Genomic DNA, 23,068 nt, shown 5'->3' with positions numbered 1-23,068 from the left:
GGGGCACTCAGCAGGTGTTCAGACACTGAACAGATGAATTGATGAGTTAATGCTTAAATGAATGCAATATCTCACAAGACTGGTGCTGCAAATTTTCAGTTTCATACCTACCAAATCCCTGAGTCAATTCCAGGGTGACACTCTAGACTGTGTGCCTCTCTTGACTTTTCTACCTGCATATGAGAGGATTCAACGTATTGTGAAAATTTTTAAAACTTTTTCCTAGACCTGTAAAATTCTACTCTGAGATTTAAAAAGAATAGAGAAAGGAATAAAGTGGAAACACCCTCTAAAGTCTAAGGTTTGTGGGCGCTAGCCCCTCTTATCCTCCTCAGTGACAGGTCTGTTCGGGTGAGCACACAGCTGTTAAGGATGAGCACTGCTTTCCTGCCTCCGCTGGAGCTGGCTGTGGTCACAGGATGAGTTTTGCCCCCAGGATGTGAGCAGAAGTGCTGATCATGGCTTCCTGAAAATGTCCTTAGCCAGAGAGCCTGTTCTAGAGTTCCTCTTTCTCCCCAGGTGTAGGCTGAAATGGCCTCACAGGTATAAGATGAAGCTGGGACCTAAAGCCATGGGTGAAAGAGTAAAAGATAGGAAAACTCTGGTTCCAAATGCTAGTCTCTTCAGACCTTAACTAAGACAGAAATAAACCTCAGTCCTTAAAAATACAACAAGAATCTTTGTTTTGCACATGTCTGAAGCTAATTCAGACTCACACAGATTTGTGGCTCAAAATTCTTTCAAAGCGCTTAATCACAGACTATGCTATAGTAAAATGAACAATGAATTAGGGGTCAGGAAAATTAAATTCTGGTGCAGCTTTTACCACCAGTTAGTTCACTGACATGTGGCACATCACTGCTTTTTTTTTTATACTTCAGTTTTATCCTGGGAAGAATGTGGACATAAACTTAAGATCTCCTCTCTAATTTTACTACCCATGATATATCTTAGAAAAGTAAAGAATGAACTCCTCTGTCAAAGATATCAAAAAACATGAAGATTTAGAAAGAGTCATGTTATAAACACAGGAGTCAGCAAGTATTTCTATGCATCTAATTCTTATTAGAAATGTAGTGTGTTCTAAATAAATACATTTCCTACCACCATGGAAAATATTATCTAGTTAAGAAGAGAGATATTAACAAATGTTGATAATAACTGTAAATAGAAAAAGATTTGCATAGAAGAGAAATATTATGTTATGGAACCATCTTCGGGAGGACATTACTGGGTTTTTGGAGGAGGTAAATACAAAATAATGTATGGGGCAGAGGTGGTTAAGCTGAAATATGAAGCCTGAAGGAGCTTAGTTAGGTGAGGAGGAGAAAGAATGAAACCCTAAAAAGTGTGCGCTGAAAGAACCAAAGGGCTTTGTAAGGACAAACGAATCAAGCTTATTAAGCCAGAAAAGATGCATGGGTTTCTTTATCAGACCTGGTCCTATTAGAGATTGACGACTCCAAACAAAGTCTACTTCTGACCCTTCACACTTCTGGTTCTCAACTCCCCAAGATATATTATCTTGAATTATTAACACTGACCATTTTTCACCTAGATAATTACCTTGTCGTGCACACAGAATTTTTCAAGTTGGTGTTTACAAAGCAGGGTCGCGTGTGTCATCTTCACTAACATAGAATAGGCTCATCCTCAGGGACGGAAATGGAAACACAGAGGTCAAACTACATTAGTGAGGATCTGAATTTACCCCAACCCCCATTTTCTGATTCAATGTTCTGTCCAACCCTCTTTTCCTACTAAAGACATAATTTTCATAAATATGTGTGACTATATAGGAAAAACTGATGTATTCTATCCACAGCAGAGTTGGTCCACTAATCTAACAATGCTAGCAGGAAAGAGTCAGACCTATTTGCAAGTCACAAAAGAAAATAATGATGTTAAAACTACCTCTACATTTTGACTACAAACATAATTACATAGCTTGATCATGATTTTTATTCAGCAGAATTAGCTCTGCACACACTTGTCTGTTTCCAGAGAAGTAACTCCACCCTCACAGGTAAAGATGCAGCATGAGTCCAGAGGATGAGTCCAGAGAATCTGCCAGAAGCTCCACAGGGTGTTCTAAGAATGTCCAGACATGTTTGGAGCAGTATGGTATCACCTGAATAAGTGCTCACCCTCCCTTGGGCCAGACTTGGATGGTGAAAGTTTGTTAGAAAAACTGGATCTGATATCATCATAATTGTACAATTTTAAGTGGGTAAAGTGTATGATATGTGAATGTGCCCCAATCAAGTGTATTTCTTAAAGTAACCTTGGTTTTCCTCATACATGTCTTCCACAGAGAAGCTGCTGTGAAGGTCGGAGTTACCTTCTTGCTTGCAGGCTCTAGTTAAGCTGGAGAGATGCTGACCATCCATTAACGTTGCCCCTTCCTGCTCATGTGACAGCTGGCGACCTCTCGGGCCTCTCTGGGCTCCATGAGCTTATGAGCTCCAATACCTGACAGAAGGGTGGGGGAGAGGGTTGGGTTGAGTCTTCCTGTCTTTCTTCAACCAAGATATTCCAGGGGCAGAGCCTGAAGAGAAGGCAATCATCTCTCTCTCCCAGCACAGCTGTCCCAGGGCCTCCCAATGAGTCACAGAAATGGACACATCTTGAAAGGTTTCCCAAGAAACCATTCCCTCTCCACTGTTCCCCATCATGAGGGCTCTAACCTCAGGAGTACAAGGAAGCTGCAGACACTTCCATAGTGGGAAGATAACAAATGGGAAAACACAGACTGGAGCATGAAAGCCAAGTACTCTGTCTGGTCAATGGCCCAAGGCCTTTTCAAACCAGCAGCAGCCTGAACTCTGAGTGGGGAGATTAACTGAACGGAGGCACTGGAATGTTGACACATAAGAAAGCATTCTCATTAGTAAAACTGTAGTAGCAGCTGAGAGAATCTGAGTCATAAATGGAGGAGAGTAGAATTTTCATAAAGAAGTTTTCTCTCTCAGCTAAAAATATGCACACATCACCATTTAGACAGTTGTACATACATTTTTCTCTTCATTCTTTGTATCTTCTCTCCTTTTCCTCTTTCTCCTTTTTCCTTTCTTTTCCTTCTCTTCTTTGAACTCCTTTGTCCTCACTGGCTTGTTCTGTGCCAATCATCAAGGAAATCATCATCCTCAACCCCACACCGCCATGGTTACTGAGACATCTCCACATAAAAAAATCTAGAATGTTGCAAATTTGCTTGTGGCATGTGATCCAATCTAGAACTTGCAAGTGGCCCACAACAGGAGGATGTGTCACATGTTCAAATGCCTTCTTTGGTCAAAATTGAATTGGTTTTGCTTATCAATAAATCTTAGGGTTTCTAGAGGAATCACTGTGTCAGCTTTCAGAAACTGTGGCAAGATACCTGGGGGGAAAATCAGTTTAAGGGAGGAAAGATTTATTCAGGCTCATGGTTTTAGAAGATTCAGTCCATGGTCACTTGACTTTGTAGTTTCTGGGCTTGTGGCAAGGCTGAACGAACACCCAGGTAGTGGAAAAAGCTGTTTACCCCACAGTGACTGGAAGCAAAGAGAGCCAGAGAGAGGAAGGAGCTAGGGACAAAATATGTCCTTCACATGCTCAACTCCAGTCACCGACTCCACTAATTAAATTAGAACCACCGTGGTCTGATCACCTTGAAAAGGCTGCACCCCTACAAATTCTACATTTTTGGATCAAGTCTTTGAGTCATATGAGCTTTGGAGATATTTCAGATCCAAACCAGAAGAGCCACCAAATCCTGGAAGTGTTATTCCCCAGAGACTGGGGAAAATGCTGATTATTTTACATATCCCGAGAAGCATGAGAGGCTCCAAATAGGAAGAATCTTAATTTTCAATATATACCTGACTCCAAAAAATTCTAATTTTCTTTAATTTCTAAACAGTACAGAACATCCAAAGACTTGGAAGAAGATAACATGTCAGACTTACAAAGGTTCCGGGACTCCTACACTTGTCCTCAAGATTGCTATCACCTGGGAAAATTAGGTAGAAAGACAAAGAATCTCAGCATTGACTCAAACACTAGAGGTCAGAATGACCATGGGAGGGTGTTTCCAAGGTAGAAAGTCAAGCTCAAATAGAGCTCATTAGCATCAGGTTCTGCTGTGACTAAACGAGACTTAGAAAATAGCTGCTCCAATGAAGGTTTAATTTCTCTCTTGTGCTTAAGACATTTTGAGGTAGAAACATTAGAACCAGTGGAGCAGTGCTACTCGCAGCATCCAAAATCTATCTTCTTCCTCCCTTTCCTCCACTTCCTTCTTCTCTTTCTTCTTCTTCCTCATCCTCCTCCTTCTTTCCTTTTCCTCTTCTTTCCCTTCTCCTTCTTCTTCACAGCAAAAAATTGTTTCTCTAAATTCTGGAATTTCATAGTTCATGTGAAGTCTAGTGTCAAAGCGTTGGTAGATTTGGTGTCTGCCAACCAAACCCTGCTTTCTAGTTCATGGATGTCCAACTTATTGTGTCCTCATGTGGAAAAAGGATACCTTTCTCATCAGGGCACTAATTCTATTCATGGATGTTTTTCTATTCATGGACCTGACTATGTCCCAAAGTCACCACTTTCTAGTAGTATCACAGTAAGGGTTAAGATTTTAATATATGAATTGAAGGGGGATAGACATTCAATGTATAGCAGTTATGAATGGTATTTTCACCATGGGAAAAATGAGCATCTGAATCTTGTCTAATCCATCATGTTTCCCACAGGGTACCTAAGAGATGACCTGAAGCATCTCCTCCAGCCCCCGACTTTGAAGGCCCCCATTAAACCACCTGGACCCCTGACTTCTAAACAGATGAGGTCACTGCAGCAGCCAAATGTTGTCTATATTTGGTCCTCTATATTAGGCTTCTATTCCCTGAATACCCTCATAATCAAATTTCCTTCTAAAACCCGCCATTCAACTCACACTCAGAGCAAAGAAAGGGTGGCAGAGGAGAGGTGAGCAAGTATTTTCTCTCTTAAAGAAGTCTCAGAAGCAACCCCATGCCACCACTTCTGCAGCACAGCCTGCGCACAGCCCCCGGGATCACCTTGTTGTACTAAAAGGTGGCACGGTTGGTCTGTTCCTGGGTGGCAGTGTGCTCGTGTGCATAGCAGCCCTGTTATGAAATAAAAAGGGAGGTGAAAAATGAACTCAGCTGTGGAAAACTCTCTTGTGGTCTTCACAGCTGAAAAAATTAAAATGTTTTACGTGTCAGCTTTAGCTAAAAGTAGCCTAACAGTTATGGGAAGCCAACATCAGCCCCTCTGTGATTCAGTCTCTTTATTGTAAGGTGAGGATAAGTAATGACTCTGGGGCTGCTTCTCCCTTTTGATGAATCCTATCTGACCTATCATAGAGAGAACTTCATCAATCTCTAGGCTCTGAGTGTCTTGACAAGTCCATGAAAACTCCAAGTATCTCTTGGCAATGTGCGTCTGCCCAGGACATATACTCAGTAAGACGAGTTTCCCTGACAATCCAGCTAATGAGAAGGAAGTACAAGGTTCGTTAAACTTCAAGTTAATTGCCAATAAGCGGTCATCTCCCAATTAAGCAGTTGACTTAGAAAGCAGAGAGCCAAGGTTACATTTAGTCCCTATGTTTCCAAGAATCCGTTCAGTTGTGAGGAGGAACGACGTTTTGCTGCATCTGAAGTGTAACTGATTCTGCCTGGGAACCCAGCGGGAATGGACAGGGAAAGGAAAAGGCTTCATGGCTCCTATGTGTCTTTTCCAAACACAGACGCCAGCTAGGCTTCTGGGAATGTACGCCAGTCTGTGCATGCACACACTCAGGAAGGGAAGGAAGGTGTCTGGGAGAACCCGTAGGCCTGGGTTTACCTGGCAACTGAACCAAAAAGTCTCAATACTTTTATCGTTCACTATCTAATATCTAGAGATAAATTTTTTTAACCATTACCTTAACTTCCCTTCAATCACTAATATATAAACACTGTTAGATATCACCATCACTAAAGCCATGCTTTTTCAATTGTGCTTTTGTACAAAGGAAATGTTGCACTGTATTATTCAAACCCAGGAATTAGGCCAATAGAGGGCCACTTCCTGTTTTTAAATTTGCAAGCTATATGACTGAACAAATTACTCAACCCTTGTACATCTGTTTTCTCCTCTGCAATAGGGGGAATGAAATTGATATTTATCTCCTTAAGAGGATGTTAAGTTTAAGAAATCTTAGCAAGCATGTCCTTAATACATTTGACCTTAAAATACCCAAGCAGACTTTTATTTTCCACATTTCATGTCTTCTTTCCCACTAAATCTTCACTTTGGTCTCATCTCCAGCTCTGTTTCTAAACCCTTCCCATTTTCCACATTATCATTCTCGGAGAGTCTGCTAGCAGAACCACGGGAAGAACTGCTGTTGAAACAGTATTTCCTATCCCTGCTCTCTCCGTCACCTGCCATGTCCTTCTCCTCTCCAGATTCCGTTCTTGGTTCCAGGCCTCGTGAGCACTGTTGGGAAGCATTACTCGGTTCTAACATGCAGCACTAGGCACTCGTACCGGGCCTGGCTGGGTCAGAATGCCACAAAACACCTGTTAGCCACTTATCCTGCCCACTTCCCATAGGACCCCGTGCCCCCTCTCTTTGAGTGAATCCTCCTGGTTTATGTATATTTCCCAATTCCTTCAGTCAGTAAATATTTAATCGGTCTCTTCCATGAACTAATTCAAGGGTTCCCAAGAATACTCCTACTGGAAAAAGGCTGTTGATCTGCTCATTCATTTACGAAGAATGACTTATAACTTCAGAAAGACCACCGAGAATTCCAATACCCTTTCCTTTCCTTCCCCTCAAACTTTCTCCCCATCTCAATACACTCTTCCTCCTAAGGCCCGAGGAAGAAACTCCTTTCTTCACAGATCTACTTCCCTTTCAGCTTCCTTTCCATTCTCATCCCTTTCCTCCAAGACCTATGTGCTTTTGGCTGATTTCTTATTCTTCAGTTACTTTGGAAGTCTCTATTCTGAAAACAAAAAGAAAGAAGCATTCTTATTTTTTTCTGTTATCACTCTCTTTTCTCTCCTTTTAAAACACTCGAGTGTGTTTTACTGTTTCTCCCCTCCCCTCTCTGATTTGCTCCTTAGATAGACAACTTTCTCCCAAATCCCGATAGCCACCGAAGACCTTGCCCATTGCTCAGGTTGCTTATCTGCCCTTTTTGTATCATTTAAGCTTGATGATGCCACCACTGTCTTCCTCGACCTTACTAAGTCTCATCACTGCACTGTGTTGGATTTAGATCTCTCTCTTCTTGTCCAGGTTCCAGGCCTCATTTCCCAGTGATTCTGGGACACCTCCTGGGGACACCCTCTCAAACACATGTCTCAGGGACTGCACAGCTTCCATCGTATTTTGTTCTCTTGCTGCAGAGGCCCTACATGGCCCATTTCTGCAGTCTTGCCATCTTTCTTGGCCGTGAGATATGGTGTGCATTGTACGCCAAACTACTCTTAGATTCTGAAAAACTTACACCAATCTTCTATTCAAAAACCATTGGCCAAAGTCCTACAAAGGAAGAAAACCTTTCAAATTGTTATTATGTACTCCAGCACCTCCACGAATTGGGTCTACTTTATCTAATCAGCTGCATTTCTTTATTGGTCAGTGGGTAAATATGTGTGGCTCGGGGAACCAGTGAATACGCTGGAGCTCTGATTTTGTGGGGCTTTCTCTCACCTGGTGTGATACATGTCACACAAATTATAACATTCATTTTTCTGGTCTGTGGTTTTATTTTTCACTATTTTGATTACTTTTTTAATGCATGGAATTTCACTTCTTCACTCCTGTTTCTCAAGAAAAAATATTCCTTTTAGAATATCATCCATGACCACGGGTAAAGCATCAGCTTGGGAAGCTTTTCAGGACCTGCCTTTGCACCCCTGAGCTACAACCCCAGTTTTTCCATTTCTCAAACCCCAGCCCTGGGCCAGGGGTTTAGCTCAGTGGTTCTTCTGCCTACATTGCAAGCACAAAGACCTGGGTTCAATCCCCAGTACCCAAAACAAAAACCAAAACACAAAAACACCAATGAAACCCCAGCCCCAGGCAGACCAGGACACCCAGTCTCTCTGACAGGGCTGCAGGCAGATCTCTGAGGAGCAGGTGACAACTGGCTGTGGTGGCACTGGCCCATCCTCTCAGCTGCTCCAGAGCATAAAGCAGGAAGATAAAGAGTTCAAAGCCTGCCTGGGCAATTCAGCAAGGCTTGGCTCAAAGTTAAAATAATATCAATATGAATAATAAAGGTGAGGGTGCAGCTCAGGCAAGGCTCTAGATTCAAACTCGATACTGCAGAGATGTAGGAAGGAGAAGACGGAATCCTGCTTCCCCTCTCACATCCGGCATGACCTGTGAAGATCATTTAATACATTAAAACCACAATTCTACCCTCTGTAGAATATGCCTAGCAGGAGTAGCTCTGCCATGGACAGATGGCCACGATTAAAGGAGAAACATGTGAAAAGCAAGTGGACCCTGTGATGTCTGATGTGCGCCAGGCTTCAGTAACTGAGCTGTTATTTTATTTATTGTTTATCCTCAACACAGAGCTGTGGAGCCTCTTCCCAGACCCCTTCAGATTACAGTAACCACATTTCTCATGTGTAATAGACAGTCCTTACTTTCTCTTACCCACAGGACTGCTGGCAGAATGCTCTAATTGGATATTTACACACCTCTCCGCCATGTCAGGGCTGCCAAGTTAGGTACCCCAACTTACCTGTGCTTGGGTTTGTCACCCAGCATGCAGGGACCCCTTTGTAAAAGCTCAATAATGTTCCATGCACCAAATATAACTGTGGCACTGGCTGCTTTTCAAAGAGGCATTTCTGGCTCTCTTTCACTCCAACTAGAAAAGTCATCTGATTCGCCCCTCCTAACAGACACTTAGGCGTTTCACTGCTGTATTTCCCTGTCTTGGTTCCCTGCTGGACTGGAAGCTCCCTGGGAGGAGCACTTCTCTTTGAGGGCCATAACCCAAAGTCTGTGTGCCAGAAGGAGGCTGGGAAGGGCTGAGAGGAGCCACTGGGACTTGGTAACTGTAGATGGGAACAATGACAGGGCCTGGCGTGGTGGCTGGGCCTTGCCCCTGCTCCCTGTCTTCCTCCAGAAGCTGGTGCTTGTGCAGCCCCCAAAGACCTGTGTTCTGTGCAGCAACACTTAGGATCTGGCTACTGAAATGGAAAGAAGGGAAGCAGAGGGGCAGGAAGTCGTTGGAAGTGACTGTCCTGAGATCCCATTTCATCCAGTGTGTGCTTCATGACACATCAGGAAACTGGTTTGTAGGAGCAAGCTTTTTCCTTTCCCTCCACTTGGGGACATGTTGAAAGATCACGCACATTTCCAGTGAAGTCACTGACCTCAGGGGAAGCCGGAGAAACAGCTGGCAAGTGCAGATTACCTGAGGTGAATGAATCTCAACCTCACACTGAGGAAGAGTGTGAAGAAGGTAAAGACTTCTGTAGGAAAAAAAGAGAAAAGGCAGGAAGAAAATCAGAATCGCCAGAACTGTACAGCTCAGACAGCTGCTTCATTCCTGACACTGGGAAAGCAGCAGCAGGAGCCCAGCCCGGGTGGATGTGAGCTGCTGGAGAGGTGCTCCTGGGAGAGTAGCAATTCCTCTAATTGCTACTATGGAAAGCCATTCCAGATGTTTTCCAACGCCCCACAAATCAGCCTAGGAAGTCAGGGATCCAAGCTCTTTCCGAGCTGGATTATAAACAAGGTCAGGATCGTTTGTGAGAAAGGAGTAACAGGACAGGCACAGTTAGCAGGCCAGGGAACCCTGAAAACCAGGGGCGTGGCACAGCCGTGGGGCCCAGTCACTGAGGGATTCCTTGCAGAATACTACCCCCAGGGTCCGGCAAGGGCCCCCACCAACGCTGCAGCACGGAGAAGGGCCCTGCCCAGGAGCCGGGAGCCTGGCCACAGTGAACAGCAAAGGGCCGGAGCTCACGTGTTTCCTGCTCCACTCGGAGCAGTTTGTCAGGCTGTGACCAGGTGCGTGTGCAGCAGCCACCGGAAGAAGCCACCCTTCAGAGGGGAAGCCTAGCTGCGCCTCAGGCTGGCACACCTGTTCAATCCAGAGGAGGATGTACCAGAGGAAACCACCACCTCTGCTGTTATCATCACCGGACTGAAAATCGAGGTCACAGCGGGCACAGGGTCTTTGTAATGAATGCCACAGTCAAAAGGATCAATAAGACGCAGTCCCTGCCCTGGGGAAGTTCCACGGGGCCAAAGTGGAGGGAGACACGGGAGCAGAAGGTTTCAGCGCCCTGGTCACCGGTCACAGCAGCGGTCAGGGCTGCTGCGAGCTCGGAGCTGAAGGTCGGGGGATCCGGACCCAGCTGAGCACAAGGGGCAGAGACGAGGAGGGCGGTGGGGGCAGCAGGGCAGGGCTGCGGGCTGCATCGCTCTGTGTGGTCACTTGTTCCTCCTTAGAAGCGTGCTGAAGGCACTCGGCTCCGTTCCAAAGTGTGTCCGACTCCTGTTCACTGCCCTCCCAACGGCCTCACCGCTCCGTTTGACTCGTTCTCAGAGCATGCTTCCTTCCTCTTCCTTCTGCTCCATTTCCGGTGTGGGGAACGCACTCCCAAACACGGCGATCCACCCATCCTTGCAAAGAAGCATTTACTTTCACTCCTTTTGTCTTAGCAACGCGAACCAAGGGAACTGGTATGAAGTGTCGATGCTTCTTTTTAAAGGTTTTCGGGAAGTGGTACAGCCAGGGCTTTGAAGCAGATCAGCTTTTCATTGTTCTTGCTTCACTGCAGACTCAAATCCTTCATAAGCGAAGTGCAGAAGAGGGGAGCTCTGCTTTGGGTGGGTGATAGTGCCTCTGGACTTCAGGATACGGCACAAAACTTTGATTATTCTTTACCTCCCATAATATTTTCCATTCAGAAATTCACCTCACCACCACTTTGCCCTTTTTGAATCAATCAGTTCTCTGCCCAGTCAGTCACACCTCAGGGTTTGGTTTAGAATCTGGTTGGTAAGTCCAGTGTTCAATCACCCTGGCCACAATGATTGGTTTAGACAGGAGGAAGGACAGCCCAGCAATCTAAGCCAACTTTAGGTGTTTTCCTGAGCCATAGGCATACAAGATTACCTGGATTTCTGAAACTGCTGCCAGCACATAGAGAACTGTGGGTGGGAACCCTCCTCAAGCTTCCCAGCTGTGCTTTCTGCTAACTCTGCCCATTTTGATTAAATTCTCTCCTACTGAATCTGTTATGCTTGCCATCCATTACAACTTTAAAAATCCATTTTGATAGACATGTATCAGCACACACATTAACAATAATGACCTTTCAAGAAAAAATTGGGATTTACCAGTTAGATGAAAAGGAAATATTCTATGTGGCAAGAAAGATACAAGGAGAATGGCATAGTTTAAATACATTCACAAGCACACACACAAACACACAACACAAATATGCATGTACATGCACCAAAAAACAGAGCACCAAAACAGATGAAGCAATAACCAAGAAGTGAAAGTAGAAACAGGCAAGTCTGCAGTTATAGTTGGGGACTTCAACCTTCCACTTGTGACAAATGACAGAACCATAGAACTACCACACAGAAATCAACAAGGGTGTGTAGAGGATTTCCTTCCACCGGTAAAGAGCACATATAACACACCCATGTCAAACATCATAAAAATGATAAAAGACCAAATACTTCAGCCCTAAGATCAGATAGAAGGTAAAGACACCCAACTCTTTCTCTGTTCTTATTCAACATAGTACCAGAAGTTCAAGCAACCACACGAGAGCAGACAAAAACACCTAGGATAAAGAGCATAGTTTGGAAAGGAAGGAGTGTGTGTGTGTGTGTGTGTGTGTGTGTGTGTGTGTGTGTGATATTTAAGACCAAACGTCCATTAGCATTTCTATATCCTGACAACAAACATTGAAATAAAGGCACAGTGCCATTGGCAATTGCTGCAAAGGTCCAGTACCATCTCACTGGCCATGTAGAAGGTCTCTCTCACGGCAAAGACAAAGGCCTGCTTTTAATAAGTTAGATTCCTTTGGGAACCCTCATGGCAGTTTAGAATTCCTCCCTTTTGCTACCTGAAATCCCAGGTTCTGCTCTCTCTCTGGTCTCCTTTGTCAAATCCTACAACACTCCATGAAGACCCAGGAAAGGCAGTGAGGCACCTCCTGTATCTCCATCTGGCAGCTCACTGAATTGTGGAACACATGTGGGAGTGAGGCGGTGCCTCCAGGACATGCACACAGCCAGCGTGTGTGCTCCTAGCTTCCTGGATGGTTTCCGATGGAGTTGACAGAACTGAGCTTACCCGGTACATACCTCTCCTGATGCAGATTAACAGCAAGAATACGAAGTGGCGATTAGTCCTCATTGCTGAGTGGCTCCAGCAGCCACATGGAGTGCCACACAGAGGGACAAGGTTCTCCTGTCAAAATGCACCAAGTACCAAAAATTGATGGCTCAACATCAAGCAATGACCATAAAGACTCCCCAAAAAATCTTCACACCAAAAACTTTAAACAACTCAATGAATGAGTGACCAAATAAATCAGGAAAAAAAAAACTCAAAAGAAGTACAAGTGACCAAGAAATAGATGAGAGAAGGATTAAGACATGTACAGCCCAAGTACCAAATCCCCATGGTAAATGTAGATAATCATCATGCACTGCAAACATGGTCTGATAAAAATAAAAATTTAAAAAGTATGCAACGCCTTTAGCATTAGAGAAGTACAGAACAAAATGACATTGAGATCCTATCTCACCCCATTTGGAATGGCTGTCATCAAAAATACAAAAAGCAGGGCTGGGGGACAGGGGGTTTAGCCCAGTGGTTCCACCACCTGCCTTGCAAGTATAAGGTGATGAGTTCCATCCCTGTTACCAAAAACAAAAAGAATACAAAAAGGCAATGAATGCTGGCAGAGATGCAGGGGAAAAGATATCCCTCTACATAGTCAGTAGAAATATAACCTAGTGTGACCACTAAGGAAGTCTGCATACAGACTCCTCAAAAAATCCAAAAGTAGATACATCATTGCATCCAGGTATAGCACTCCTTGGGACATTCCCAACAGATATCAAGACAGAATACTAATGTGATGCCATGTGTTCATGCTTGTAGCTGTGCAATTCACAATAGCTAAGCTGTGGAACCAGCTAAATATCTTTGAACAGTTGGACAGATGCAGAAAATGCAGTACACATACACAGTGGAACATTATGCAGGCATCAATAAGAACAAAATCACACCTTTTTCTCCAAAATAGATGGAACTGTAGACTATCCTCTTAAGTGAAATAAACCAGTCTCATAAAGAGGCACTGCATAGTTTCTCTTATAAAGGCAGCCTAAAATGAGTTTTGAAAATAATAAACAAACTAAAGAAGAGATGAAAGGAAGCTAGAAAGTAGACTTACAGAGACTAAGAAGATCAGGGCAGGACAGCAAAGGGGGAGGGGGAGCAACAGAGGTAACCAAAATAATTAAAATGGCACATACATTCACTAGTGCACCAAGACAACTCTCATTGTTCACATCTAGTGTGCCCCCACCTCCAAAAGGGCTCTGAGAGCACACACTCAGATGACAGAGAGCAGGAAGAGATCCTGGTTAGGAAAAGGAGGCAAAATCTATTTGCAAAATTAATGTTTATTCAGTTGGTTAGAAAGAAATCTGTGGAGCAACTTTCTGTGTGGCATGGCAGACCCAGCGGCTCTGGCATCTCAGAGGGATTTGAATTTTATCAGACCAGCTGGGGCTTGTTTTTAAGTCTGCGGAAAGACAGGCTGCTCTCAGACAGGAAGCAGGATAAGGGCACTGACAGCTGTCATTTTGCTCATGACCTTAGAGGACAGGAATGTTCACTGCTGAGCTGAACTGCTACAGCCAAGCTGAAAAAAATATGGAAGTTCAAGCCATTTATCTGCTTAGAGCCAGTTCTGACTTTTAAACGTCTTGTTGCCTTTGTTTTTGTCCTGAGAAAGAGCTTTCCTCTTCCCTGGGAGAAGCTTATGATCCCCTTTCAAGGCCCAAGGTCACACACAGCTGACTGATCTCAGTGCTCACAGCTTTTCAGAAGTGCTGAATTTCTCTCTTTTCTTCTTGAAAATTGATTATCCAAAGAAAGAAAGAAAGAAAGATCACCAGACACTGTGTTCCAGCATTTTTGTTTCTGAATTTCTTCTCACATGCATAAGCTAATCTGCCACAGATTCTCATGACCATGATTTGAATCTTCCCACCTCCTTGCAAAGCCAAGTGCCAACCTCTTAAACCTTCTGGACTCAGCCTGCCTGCCGGCCTTCCCCCCCTTGCCAGCCAAGTCATTGGTCCTAGGATACGTGAGTGACCTAGTCTTTTCCCTGTGTAGACCACTCTGGGTTCCTCATCCTCAGCTACCCTGCTTCACACATGGCCTGTGGACACCTGCCAGACTGCTGCTGTGGCTCCTTCCATGACAGGACAAGGACAGAGGTGGAGAGCAAGATTGTAGAAGGAATCCAGACAGGGCCCTTCCCTGACTGTGCAGCTGAAGACTTCCTCTTACCCTTTCCATCTTTGCAGGAACAGTATCCAGGAAGCCACAAGGACGCAGTCTCTAAATCCCAACACAGATAAATACATACCTTTCACCCCTGTGTCTTTCTTGGTACATTCACTTAAAGAGCTGGTGGCAATGCCAAATTCGGCAGGGATAAAATAAGACAAGTCCCCCTAACAAACGATGCCTACTCTGTCGATGGCTGTCATGGATTTCTGTGCATTGCCTTTTTGGACATTGACTGTTGTCCAAAACACTTTGTCTCCAAAGTGCGTGTGAGCAGAGGGAGAAATCAAAGACTGACATAGCTGAGATTAAACTGGATAGTGAGAGCTGAGACACACAGAGGTTCTGGAAACTTTTTCACCCTCTGGGGCTGCCAACGGGAACCTTCGTTTACTCTTCTAACCACAGGTCAGAGAGGAACTCTCAGTCCCACTAGAACCCAAGCTTTGTAGTGGAAGTTGGAAAATGCATATTGCGGAGCATTTTTGCTCTGGAATCCCCTGGAAGGTGGCCCCTGTTCTACCTCTGCCACACACCAGCTCCTCAGACTGGAGATGTGGAAGGAGGGGCTGGGGATGCAGAGGGCCCTGCTCTCCTGGGACTTTCCCTTGGGCCTTGCTCAGTCTCGCCTTCCAGCTCCTGTGGGCTGCTCATTAGGGAGATGAGGAGCAGAGCGACTAACCGATGTGGACTGTGATGGATGTAGATTATTTTTCAGGTGTTTGTAGGAAACTGAGATCGGAGGGGAAGGTGTGCACATCCTCAGAGCTGGCAAAGGGCACCCACAGCCATCCTCCAGGAAGAGCAGACCCCTGTGTCTCAAGCTATGTAATAAGCTGGGAACAGGCTGGCTGTGCCTTGTTGCTCATTAGGGCCAAATTGGCCCCAAAGTATCCCACTGAATGGACACCCTTCCGAGTCGCCAGGGTGCAGATCAGATTTCATGGAGCAGTAGGAGTAGGCCTTGGACATGTCTTGTCTGGTGTTCACATCAGGCCAGAGTCTCCTCGGCCACCCTAAGACCCCAGTGCTATAGAACAGTCTTTCTAGAGTCGGCCTGGTATCAGTTTTTCATTTGGGATAAACAGACTCCACCTGACTGAATTCTTCCACTCCGCACACCTGGCTTTGCTGATGATGATTGAATTCTTTCAGTCACATCAGCATCACAAACAGCGATGCTTTCCCTGTGTGTCACCTTTCTGGAATAGAGCTCAAAGCCTAGCTCTGCAGATGCTCCTCTTTCTGACCCTTTTGAGCTGTTTTTCAGTGTTGCTCCCTCTTTCTCAGAGCCCTTGTCCCAAACTCCTCCACTTCTGTCTACAGAGGACTCATCTTTCAAGTCCAAAATCAGGGTGCCACGGGCTCCCCAGGCTGGAGCAGTTGATCCTTCCTGCTCTCTCAGCACCAGCCTTGCAGACGAGAGCAGGCAGAGCCCACAGCGGACTTCCTCTACCTCAGCTCCAGGGCTGGAGATCACGTGCGCTTACTTCGATGTCTCCTCCCATTTCCGGTTTCAGGAGAGCACTCCAACTAACACAGATCGAAGGGCCTGACATTTTTATTTTCCTGCACAATCAAACAATTCTCAGGAATGTTCCATCTTGTCAGAACTGTCTAACAAGATAGCCAAAGATGTTGCAAGAATAATTGTTGCCCAAGAGGGTAATTTGCCTCTTTGAAATATCACAGTTGGGCAAAAGCCTTAAAAGCAGTGCAGCTCAGAGTGTTTTCCAGGCACGCCTTGAACAAGCATCCATCCATCCATCCTTCCGTCCATCTCTCCACCCATCCCTCCATCCATCCCTCCATCCATCCACTCACCCATCCATCCATCCATCTATCCATCCATCATTTGCATATCTAGCTCATTCAGGTGTACCTGACAAATAGCCGCCCTTCTGATACCTCCATAAGCTCTGCAGACTTCCTGTGTGTCATCAGCAGCTCCCTAGTTTGACCACCGAGGGATGGGTTCTGCTGCATATCCAGTGAGCCTCCAGAAGGTGTCTGCCCTGCAGAAGCGCTCATCATTCTCCTCTTTCAAATCCTTTCCTCCAGCGACAGCCACCTCCCCTCTTCTGGGCAGGGGGGCCTACCCAGGTTCTGCTGCGACCCTGCTGTCAGTTTCCCAGAGGGCCCCTGGCCCCAGGAGGCGCTTTTAATTGCGTTTGTATTTAGTAGCCTGTTTGATTAGCAAGTACCACCCGAGCGGAGTGGCGTATCTCTTACAATTTAGTGAAAAGGGGTATTTTCCCTTCTTAAGAAAGCAAAAGACAATCAGATAACTGCAGCGCCTCCCCCACTCACCCGCTAGCAGTGTTTTGATTCCCGCAGGCCTCGGTTAACGCCAAGATGGGGGCGGCTTGAAGCGTCTTCCACGGGGCTCTTGCGCCCTCTGCTGGCTGTGCGAGGCTCCGTAATGGACCCCGGAATCCACAGTCCTGGAACCTCGGAGCTGGCCTTCTCTGGCCGCTTCACTCTTCACTCGCCCGAAGACCAAGATGCGGTCATTTCACTTGTCAGTGGAAATTGTACTGTGCTCCAAGAACACAGGCTCAGGTGTGAAGATCACGCTTTTTTGAATATAGCAAACCCTTGGTTTGTGAGCGTTATTCATCCTAGAAACACGCTTGTAATCCAAAGCACTTCTATATCAAAGTGAATTGTGTTAACGAAAGTAGTGCTACACAGTATCTCTCCTCCTCTCGTCTCGATCACACCAGCCACAAAGGTTTTCAAAGGTAAGGACTGTTCAATTTATTTATTTTTTTATATTTTATTTCTTCTTTATTATTTTGTATTATATTACAGCAGGAGCCTCACCAGCACAGCCATACAGGAGGGAATTATGACAAAAACCAGAGCGAAGCTGGACGCAGATTCTCCCTCAGTCTATTCTCCAGGTGAGGACACGGCCCAGGCAACATCTAGATCAGGCCCTTTCCAGACCAAGACGCAGAGGACAGAGCAGAGCTCACCCAGACTGCCAGCCCTGGGAAACTGAGAACAAGTGTGTTGTCTGAAACCACCAAGCTGGTGGTGATTTTAGAACAACAATAAAATATACAACTAAAGAAAGGACTGGTAAACTTGGAACAAAGATAAATTAGCATTGTAAGTACTGGGTGGGCTAGCTCACCAGGTATTTAAACATAACGCCTCTACATCTAAAATTTTGTTCTGGCTCTTGAATTGTCAGCATTTTTGTGGAACAGAATCCAGAATCCAGAACTAAATCCAATTGCAGATGACTTTTAGCAATATGAAAAATGTAGCATCTCAATAATAATATAACTGGGTAGCCATATATTGGAAAAATTAAAATTAGATTATTTACATGATAAATTACAAGTGCATAAAGGTTTAAGTGTAAAAATGAAATTATGCAAGTATGAGAAGGAAAAACTGGTGAATTTTTCAACATTCATCTACGAGAAAAACTTTCCTAAATATGCCTCTATATTACTACAATATTACTATCAATATAATTGATAAATTTTATTAAATAAAAATTTAAGACATTTGTATGTCTGAAAATAATAAACTAGGTGAAAAGCCTGTAACACATTTGCATTGTGTATTATAAGCAATTGTGATTTATTATATAAAGAACTTCTAAGAGGAATAAAAGTCAAAAACGTACAAAGCTGGATTTAGAAATATAAAGTATAAAGAAAACATAATTGTAAATGGCTTTTAAATACATGGAAATATTATTCACTTTGCTAATCATAAAAGAAATAAATTCAAACTACAAGGACTAACAAAATAGGCCATAAGAAGCCAGTCTTCTATTTTGCTTGTAGAAATTTTAAAAATTCAACTACTTTGAAGATACTTGGTAATTAATATCTAAGGAAAGTGCCTCACTTCCAAACCTGAATCTTAACACGTGACTGTTTTTACATTGAAAGAAGGTGTGTGGTTGCCTACTTACATTGCATTTCTGCAGCAAGAGCTGATACAAAGAGTGTTGTTGGTAACAATAAATAATTTGAAATAGCCCAAATATCTTCAAATGGGGAGTCATTGAATAAACTGGAAAAATCACACAAAGGATTATTAAACTTTATAATAAGTATTTTTTGACAGCAAGTACAATTGCCATTTAACTAGATTAATTGAAAATGATTGTGATCAATTATGCCCCTGAGATTCTTTAAATTTTGAAGGATATGAGCATTTAATTTTTCATTAAATCTTTGGCACTCTCCAAGTGAAAATGCTCCAGGTCAGACCTTTGCTGTCAGCCCCAGTGAATCAGGAGCAAAGGGTTCAAACCTGGACTCCTTGCAAAGAGAATCGTGACTCACTGTGGTCCAAGAGTCTCAGAATTGGTCTGTGGCCTTCCCGGCGACCATGAGCACACGAGTGGGGAGGAGCTGGTAGGGTGAGAAGCTGGTGGCAAAGGGCTGCTGGCTTCTCCTGATGGGAGCACGGATGCCAGGACAGAGCAGACCAGGGCTTGGGGAGCCCTGAGCTGTATGGCTTGGTCATCTTTTTCTAACAATTTAGGCCATGACCGAGATAGTCTTGGGAAAGCTCATTTTTTGTCCTGTCAAACAAAGTTAACAGAATGTACAATGAAGGGCTGCTGTGGGGACGAAAGGAAGAAACAAATATAAAAATCTTAGCAGTGCTTGGTCCGTTGTTATCTGCCTCCACTGTGTTTACTGAAGTTTTGCAAACATGAATATGAATGTAGACTCTGAAATCTCCTAGTAATAGTTACATTAAAGATTTTTATTATTAAGATTTTCAAATAAGGGCTGGGGATTTAGCTCAGTGGTTCCCCACCTGCCTCGCAAGTGCAAGGACCCAAGTTCGATCCCCAGTACCAAAAAATAAAAATAAAAGATTTCAAATAAGCTAGCATTAAAAGTGATTATTGTTTCTCATCATAGTGAGAACAAAAATTACAACAAAAATAAAATTTTTGTTTTTTTCAATTTTAACTTTTTATTAGTACATGATTACAGCACAATGATCATATTCCTTGTGGGAAGTTAGTACCTGTGTATAACATATTTTAATTCTCTTTCCCTCTCTTCCCTCACCTCTCCCTCTATCGTGTAGATCCTTTTCCCTTTTGCAAAAGTTCTATCTCCTCATTTCCTTTTATACTTCTTGTTTTTTGCTTTTATTTATAATTTGGTTTCTCCTATGAAAGAAACTATGTGATATTTGAGTTTGGGTGTCTGACTTATTTCTCTGAACACTGTGGTCTCAAAGTGTGTCCGGTTTCCTACCAATGACTTGTGTTTATCCTGTTTATGGCACAGGAGTACTCCACCGTGTGTGAATACCACATTTTCTTCATCCGTTCATCTGTGGGTGGACACACAAATGATACTCCTCCAAGATTCATCTGTTATGAGGTGTGCAGCTCTAAACATGGGTGTGCCTGTGTCACTGCAAGATGATGCCTTTAATTGGTTCAGGGAGATACCGAGAAGGGAAACAGCTGGACTACATACAATGTGTAGTTTCAGTTTTCTGAAGAATCTTCAGACTGATTTCCACAGTCATTGTACTAGTTAACATTCTCAGCAACAATGAAGAGGGATCCCTTTTTCCTGGCAACCTCACCAGAATTTGTTATATGGCTTCTTGATAGCTATTCTTTCGGAGTGAGACAGAATCTTGATGTGGTTTAAATTTGCAAGTCTCTAAAGGCCAGAGACGATGAACATATTTTCACACATGGCATGGCTGGTTGAACTTCTGAGAAATATCTCCTCATTTCAGTTTCCCATTGTTTGATTGGGTCTTATATTTTGAGTGATCTAATTTCTGAGTTCTTAATATATTCTAGATATGAGTCTTCTGTCTGAGAAGCCCACATACATTCAGCTACTTATTCTTTGAGAAAGGAGCCAAAATATGCACTGGAGGAAAGATAGCTTCTTTAATAAATGATACTGGGAAAACTGGCTATCCACACACTGAAGATTGAATCTAGACCCATATCTCTCACCATGTACCAAACTAAAACAAAAATGTAGCAAAGATCTCACTGTTGAAACAAACAATCTGCTGGAAGGCAAAATAGGTAAAGCTCGTGAAGACACAGGTGTAGGTAAGGACTTTTCCCCTAGTTACACAAGAAATCATACCGAGAATCAACAAATGGGATCACATCAGATTTTTAAAAGCTTCTGCACAGCAAAGGAAACCACCAACAGAGTGAAGAGACAAACGTTTTTGAGAATTGATTGACTTTGTTACAAGAGACTCTACAATAAAGGGCTCAGTCATCTAGATTAAGGGCGACTCTTCACTTTGTCTATACTAGGTACACATTTTGGATTTGATTTGCAATCACTCAAACTTTCCTCCTGATAAATGATTGCAAGTCGCTGCCTACTGACAAATGACTTGGGGTGCCCCCGTGGAGGGGGTTTCACTCCTCCATCTGACTGCCCACTGTGGCCGTGTGATTGGCTTTGCAGAATGGCAGCCCAGGAGCTGTGACATAAACACAGCCAAGAAGAAACTGCAAGTGCCACCAAGAAAAGAAAAGAGAAACAAGTGTGGAACTGTGCTTGAATGTAGGCCATCAATTAGAGTAATCGTCCTCAGGACTAGAAAAAAGATTAACTGGAGCAAACTCCCCCTGCATGGGCCAAGCAGCAAATATTTTAGGCTTTTCCGGGACATATAAAATCTCTGTTGCTTCTTTTTCTTTTTACAATGCTTTAAAAGTGAAAACATCACTTTTAACTCACAGGTACTGCAAAAATAAGCCCCTGCTTTAAATTTAAACTCCCCTTTTTATACCACTTAAGTTCCCCAGTGAAGATGTTCCTAGAACAAAATTCACGAATAATTATACGAAAACAAAAAACAAAGACAGTACCTGTCTCAGTCTGTTTGGGTTACCACAGTGAAAATGGCATGAGCACGTGTGTGCCAAAGATGGCTGTTGGCTATCACTGAAAACTCTGAAACACTTGCCATCACTCAGCTAGGGGCTTATAAATAACAGAAATTTGTCTCTCACAGTTTTCAAAGCTGAAAAATCCATGATGAAGGGGCCAGCAGATTCAGTGTCTGGCAAGGACCAATTGTCTCATTCATAGAAATAATGGTTTCTGGGTGTATATTCATGGAGCAGAAGGGGCAAAGCAGCTCTCTGGCATCCTGCAGAGGGGCACTGATCCTATTTACAAGGCCCCACCCTCCTGATGGAGACACCTCGCAAAGAAAGGCCTGCCCTTTCCTATCACCACCTTGGAGGTTATGACTCAGTGAATTACCTCTGGGAAGATATACATTTTCAGACCAAAACAGAAACCTGGAAGGTAAAATTCACGATATTTGATAATGATAAAACATTAAAGAGCTTGCAAAAAAAAAGAGCAAAATGCAAACAACGATGAGGTAAATTCAATTAATCAAAACTGACCCTGAAACGGCAAGATGATTGATTGATGGTATTTGTTTGCATCCCCAAAATATTCTGACTTGAACTGTGGCTCAGAACTCCAGTTTTAGTCTCCATTTTTGTTTTCAACTTTGTAAACGTTCCTGCTCTTGAATTTACGACCAGCACTGCTTTCAAAAATTGATCACAAACTCTACCAAAGATTTTTCATGCATTTGGAAGAGTAGGGGTGTTCTTTCAAGACATCTCCATCCACCATTCTGCCTGAAAATGCTGATTTATTTCTACATTTGATCAATGCCCTTCAGTCCTAGGAAGCGTAAAAAACAAATATTTATTCTGATCCTTCAGCAAACTAGTCTCCATTAAGTCAGGTCCTCAGTGATAAATGAAGGCGAGGCGACAAGTCTCTTATCCCACCACTAGATGGCGCAATGCCCCCATGTTTTATTACGATAAATCCAGAGGGAAGCGTACACCTTCGCGGCTTGAATCTGTCCCTCCAGGTGCCGCTTCCACTTTCCCATGATCTGGGGAAAGATAATTCAGTCTAGGTTTTTCCTTGCATAACTTGAAAGAAAGATTTTAACTTAGGGTGTTCATTTTTCTGTCGATGCAGTAGGTGGGACATATCAGATAAAATCTGATTCCTGGTGTCCCGTACTGCACCACCCCCTTCCCCTGCCCCAGATTCCAGCGTCCTCTGAGACCTGGGGCGCTTTCCGCTGTCAGGAGCCTTCACTCACTTCCCCGTTCTCTGTTCCCCACCCGTTCTTAAAATACTTTTGCTGTGTTCCTTGCCAGGTAGCAGAGAGTACCTGTGGGAAGGGCTCGTCATCCACCGAGATTTAGCCTTCTTCTCTACATAATGGAAAAAAACCTGGTGAGGTGAGGATGTGTGGATGCAGAGATGCATCGTAACCTGTTAGTGGAGCTCTCACGAATCGACGTCTGTACCAGACTCTGACTCTGCGGCAGGTGTCCTCTCTCACCGCCCCGTGCTTCGTCCCAACATTTTGCAAATATTCCTCGGACAAGGGCGACTTTCCAGGCATCAGTTTGCTGCTGAGGATGGGGAAGTGAGT

The 23,068-nt window shown here is 43.8% G+C and overlaps 1 long non-coding RNA gene across 1 annotated transcript in view; it reads right to left on the bottom strand.

Moving 5' to 3' along the window:
- Window positions 1–16,542, bottom strand: part of LOC117285021 — a 26,542-nt gene extending 10,000 nt beyond the window's left edge. Inside the window, exon 1 of the long non-coding RNA XR_004516027.1 lies at window positions 16,476–16,542. This is a non-coding gene — a long non-coding RNA (uncharacterized LOC117285021). The remainder of the gene's footprint in view (window positions 1–16,475) is intronic.
- Between the last annotated feature and the right edge of the window lie 6,526 nt (window positions 16,543–23,068).

The sequence above is a fragment of the Fukomys damarensis genome, unplaced genomic scaffold (genome assembly GCF_012274545.1).
Source record: "Fukomys damarensis isolate Sample0158 unplaced genomic scaffold, DMR_v1.0_HiC HiC_scaffold_5, whole genome shotgun sequence".
In the NCBI taxonomy this organism is placed as follows: domain Eukaryota; kingdom Metazoa; phylum Chordata; class Mammalia; order Rodentia; family Bathyergidae; genus Fukomys; species Fukomys damarensis.
The sequence above is the reverse complement of the archived record's forward strand: the minus strand, read 5'-3'. Positions and strand labels throughout refer to the sequence as shown.